The sequence below is a fragment of the Gavialis gangeticus genome, unplaced genomic scaffold, assembly GCF_001723915.1.
Source record: "Gavialis gangeticus isolate Ggan-Ray unplaced genomic scaffold, GavGan_comp1, whole genome shotgun sequence".
NCBI lineage: Eukaryota > Metazoa > Chordata > Crocodylia > Gavialidae > Gavialis > Gavialis gangeticus.
In genome coordinates, this window is record NW_017729025.1 from 17,976,773 (window position 1) to 17,982,542 (window position 5,770).

Sequence of the window (5,770 nt, forward strand, 5' to 3'; positions counted from 1 at the left end):
ACATAGATGGATTGTTTATATTCTCTTTGGATTACATTGAAGCTCTTGTCACAGATATATGTTGTTAATGTACTTTCCTCAATATACGTACTATTTTTTATTTCTTGCGTTGAGTCCATGCATTTTGGTTCAGTTGGTGCCAAGGAGTTTAGACCTATTTGATGTAAACATGCGTGTCTTCCTTGCACAACCGCACGGTGATTTGTGTTCAGCCTTTTTTATTGTAATATATTTGCTGTAAATAAAAACCAAAACCCTTGCATAGACCATTTGTTTATGATAAATTCTTGCATATCTCGGACTCTTTCATCTCTTGATTCTTAGGAATGTTTGCTCTTGATTGGTGTCTGATTGGACGATAGTGGACAAAATCTCTAATTTAGAGCCTTTTTTGTCTCGAAAAGAGCCGGGGACCGGGGGGAAGGGGAAACCATTTCTAGTCAGGCAAGTGTGTTTTAGAAAATGTGTTCCACTGATTATCCATAAATGTAGATAGTTTTTGCAAACGGCACAACATTAACAAGTTCTCGCTGTCAAATCATGTAATTTAGTGAAAATGGGAACAATATAAAATGTTTGCTCAATAGGAGTGTTATTCTGTTGCTCATTTTTGAAGGTTTCTATCTTGACAAGTAAGATGTGCGCCGACTTCAAAGTCATTCTGTTGAATCGGCATCTGGATACCACAATTTGGAGGTAAAATCCCCATCTACCCTGGCAGTCTTATTGTTAGCAGATTTCGGGTGGGGACTACAGAGGTTTGGTAAAATGATGTTTTATGCTACCGTGATTCTCTAATAATGTTTTCATAGTGCATTAAGACCTTAATGTCTTGTTCCAAAATAAATCTCAGCAAGTATCCATATACCGTAACTAGATACAATGTGGTGTTATAATCTGGTTACTGCATACTCCAGGATCCTTCCAGGCTCCAGTGATCTTCTCTAAATACACTCATTTTCACACCCCAAAATATTTGTAGATCAATTTACATGCAACAGCTTTCCCCCTAGCAGTAAAAGAACTTTTATAGTGAATAAGACTTCTTCCTCTCCGGTCGTTGACCTTCTTTTGTAGTCTCATAAATAAAAAAGGAATTTAAATGTTAAACTCCTTTTTTTTTCTTTGGGGATTCTGCACAACCAAGCTCTTGCAAAATTCTAGTCACCTTTGGCTCTGCCCTTCTGCTCCTGGTAAGTTGTACAGTTTATTGACTTGGGTCAGGTCCTGCTCCACCTATTTGGTCTCAGTCATCCAATTTGACTCTGCTCAGTTCTCTGAAAAGCAGATGGGTAGATTGGTTGTTGTCTTCCTCCCCCTCTCCCCCCTCGCTTTTTGTCACTCAGTCTCAAAGCTAAGATAAAGGTGCCTTCAAATGTGTAATGGGTTTTCATGGTCTCAGATAGCATGAAATAGGATCGTGCTTATGTAGTAAGGACAGATCCTATTCCATCTATTAGGCGTCTAAGGGCCAGCTCCTATTCCACTGATTAGGTATCTAAGTGGATTTAGATGCCTTAGCATGATCCTACTCCACTCTGTTCAAGTCCCTGAAAAAACACTTTTTTTTTTTGTAAGACTCCATAATTTTATCCTTAAGCCTAAGTCACAACGAGCAGTGAGCCAAAGGAGAACTCATCCACCTCTTAGCACTTAATAGAATAGGATCTGGTCCTAACTGTCTGAGTGCAAGACTTTTCCACTCAGGTCAAGCCCCTGACAAGTCATTAATGCAAAAGGTAGATGGGTCCTCCTTGCTTTTTCTGATTTACTCTTAAAGCTAAAGCAAAGGTATATGACAAAAGTAGATGCTTTTAATGGCTTTGTTTAGACTTGCAACGGGTGGAATAAGATTGTGCTTAGACACCCCACTGCCCCTTACACACGTAATAAGTGGAACAGAATCTGGCCATTGCTGTTCTCTAACTCTTGCCTCTGGACTGACTTCTACATAGTCCCATATACCCACTCTGTCATTTCTTCCAGCTTCCATGTTAAAATCCTTCTCCTCCAAAGGCCTGCAGACTGCTCCACCCAGCGCACAAACCAGAAAGTTTGAAACTAAAGCCACTCAAGTCCCATGTCCCAACAATTACAGCACAGCACTTTCCATTGCACCCATCCCTTCATCTTGATGTATTCTGCTTAGGTTATCCACTGTTCAAGAAAGGCCTGGATCCCATTCCATCTATTAGGCATGTAAATGGACCTGTAGGGGTCTTGTTCCACCTTCCTTGAGACCCTGAAACACAGGTAACGGAAAAGGGTTGGGGAGTCCTACTCCTTGCTTATTTTTTTTTGTTTGTGAATCAGTCTTAAGGGTCAGATAATGATGTGTTACAAAAGTAGATGTATTGCTGGATTTTCAGGATGCAAGCAGGATAGAGTCGAATCACACTTAAGTGCCTAAGTCCCCTTAAATGTGCACTAGTTAGAACAGAGTCTGGCGTCTGGTCTTCATACCCACCCTTATTTCTTAAGATCTGGTCCTATTTAAAATACGTGCCCTTTGCACCTCTTCCATAAAAGGAGTTTGCTTGAATACCACAGAAGGGTTAAAAGAAATCTTCCTCCATCAGGAAGTCAGCCCTGCTCAGTCCTGTAACAGCTTTTATGGAGCCTTGAATTGCAGCTGTGATGTCACTGTGCACGAGAGAGCGAGAGTGAGATTGGCTTAAAGATCACAACTCCTAGGAAACACTGAAGACAAATAAAATATCATTAAATCAAAATATGTTAAAAATAACAGTTCTTAACAAATCTCATGTTTAATTTTCACCTGCAATGGGCAATCTTTGTTCTGCTTTCATTAAACATTCATTGTTATAGTTTTATTTTATGTTAAAAAATCACAACTCTTAAAAATTTCTAGAGGTATTTACCTAGTTTATTTGCCTTCTGATTTTAGGAGGCTTTTAGTTGTTCACGATTTCAAGCTTTTCTCTGCAGCCATGAAATGTTAGTACCTTACTGCTGATAAAAATGGAGGTTGAGATTGTAAACTAATCATGTGACTCTGGGAGAAGGGGCTTTCATGTGAAAAAAATCTTATATTGTAGAAAACCTTCTAAAATCCTGAAAGTTAGGAACACAGTTGAGAAGATGTCATGCATCAGGATAGTGGCAGTCTGATGACTGGCTCTTAGGATATTCTGGTTACAAATCTCTGAAGATTTTGGGGGAGCCTCAGCATCAGAAAAAGGCGATACAAATACATAATACCTAAACCATGCATTCCAAACAAGTGATCATCGCTTCTTTTTGTGAGAGGTAAGAAGTGCAGAATCTATTCTGCATATGGGAAATGCAGGCAGGGAAGTCATGATTTGACACAAGTCACAAATAGGAAAGCACTGTTAGGCAGTTCTCTAATTCAGGCATTCCTGGCTCCTAGCACCGTGTTAAGACCAATGTATCCCGAATCTTCTTCATAATCAAAAGATGATTAAAGGAGTTACCCATGGAGAGAAATTAAATGTCATGCTAGTTATAGCTTGACTAGACCTTTAAGTAGAGGAAAAGTGCAAGTTCTATATATATTTAACTGGAGGAAACAGTAAGGAAGAATACAAGTAGTTCAGGGTGGCCTGTGGGACTCTCATTATGTATAAAGGAGGAAAATGGGAATAACAATTCAGTCTGAAGATGAGGACATGTTTCTTAAAGGTGAGGTCCATTACGGAAGAGTCGGTCAAGAGAAGTTCTGTAAGCCTTGTGACCCAAATTGTTCAACTCAGCTGGACAAAGCGCTCCACACCCAATGTAGATATGACAGAGCAATGGGCCTCATCGGCCTGTTCTGCAGCTCTGTGAAACCCAGTCAGGTTTCATTGCAGTAGTGAGTAGGAAATAGCCATAGCAGCTTTTAGGCAATCTTCCCTGTCTTAATGAGGCTGTGACAGGGCTGCTAACCATACCCTCAGGCTTTCTACAGTCTTGTACAGCTAATTAATTGTATACAGCATTTCAAGTAGGTGCTCTTGGCCTGGTTTTGTGTACAAAACTCTTTCTTCCTCCCCCTTTATTTCACTCCTGTTTAAATTTATTTTTTGTGAACCATAATTAAATCTGCTAGGCTTTTGGAAGAAGAGTAACACTTCCTCTGCTCCAACTGGCTGAATGTTGGAGTATTATTCTTTGAAAGGGCACTGACATGTAATGGAGAGTACAACCCTGGGTCTGGGCTGAGCCACAGCTACAGTATCTTCACATCTGATGTCTCTTGCAGCTAGCAGGTTCTCTGCCCTGGGAAAAGGGACCTCCTCCCTGGTGTTGGTCTCCTAACATCTGGAGTTTAAGAGTAACTAGAGAAGGAGTCGAGCAGATGGGTTGGCTCTCCTTGCATGAGCATTAATGGAAGCAGGCCAGGTGGGACTGTTATCAGCTGAACTCACCTTCTGCACAGAAAGATTTTGGATTCTGAGGGTGTTTTTTTACTAACTGCCCTCATATGTTCAGAGAGATTTTCCTTAATTGTTTCTTCAGTAGATGTCCTTTGTAGTCAAGGTTTCTTAGCCTTTATATAGGTGCCAGTGCATAAAGGTAAACAAACCCTACTATATGTGCACGTGTGTGCGCACACACGCACACACACACTCTCTCTGCTAGCTAATTAGGAGCTGGGTCCTTGCTTTACATATATATAAAAATAATATACACATACATATACACACACTCAGGTATGCGTGTGTGTGTGTGTGTGTGTGTGTGTGTGTGTGTGTGTATTAGGGCTGTGCAAACCTTCGCCGGCTGTTTCATTTTGATGCTGTTTTGACTCGTTTTGAGCTTGAAACAACAAAATTGAAATGAAATGAAGGGCTTCGAAACAGCCTTAAAACGAAATGAGGGCAGTCGAAACGTTTTGAAGTTTGAAGCAACCAGGTGGTGGGAGGCAGGGGAGAGCCAGGGCTGTGCTCTGAGCGGCTCCGCAGCCCCACATGGCTCAGCCCAGTGGGGAGCGCAGCCCTGGCTCCCCCTTCCTCCCGCCACTGGGCTGCTCTCCATGGGGCTGGCAGAGCCCATTGGAGTGCAGCGCTGGCTCTCCCCGCCTCCTGCTGCCGGGCTGTGCTCCAGTCGGCTCTGCCAGCCCCATGGAGCTCAGCCTGGTGGTGGGAGGCGGGCAGAGCCGGTGCTGCACTCCGAGTCCCCCCACTAGGCTCAGTTCCACAGGGCTGCGAGCCGCTGGGAGCTGAGGCTGATGGAAGGAGGTGGAGTGCAGCCCTGGTGCTGCGCTCCAATTGCCCCCACTGGGCTCAATTCCACAGGGCTGTGAGCTGCTGGGAGCTGATTTTCCCTGGGCCCCGCACCAGAGCCAACCTGAGGAGGGTTTGGGGCCCAGGGCAAATCAGCTTATGCAGGAACCCACCCTGATCCCAGGGCAGGAGCAGGTCCCCACATGAGTTGATTTGCCCCAGACCCGTCTGCCGCTGGCCCCACCTGGCAGCACCAGCTTCCTGTCATCCGGCAGGCAGACTGAGGACTCCCTGGACTCCCTGGAAGGGCTGCAGGGGCTGTGCTGGACTGCTCCCAGGGCTGCGGGCCCCCGATCTGCCTCCAGGATCACAGGAGGCTGGTGCTGCCAGTTGGAGCCAGTGGCACCACCCATCTTCCCGGCACGGCCTGCGGAATAGCCTATGGGTGAAACGTCAAATAGAATCAAAACAGCGAATGTGTTTTGACAAAAGGAAACAGAGCAGTGCTTTTGAAATGAAACACTGTTCTGTTGAAACAGGAGTGTGTGTGTGTATATATATATATGTGTGTATATATA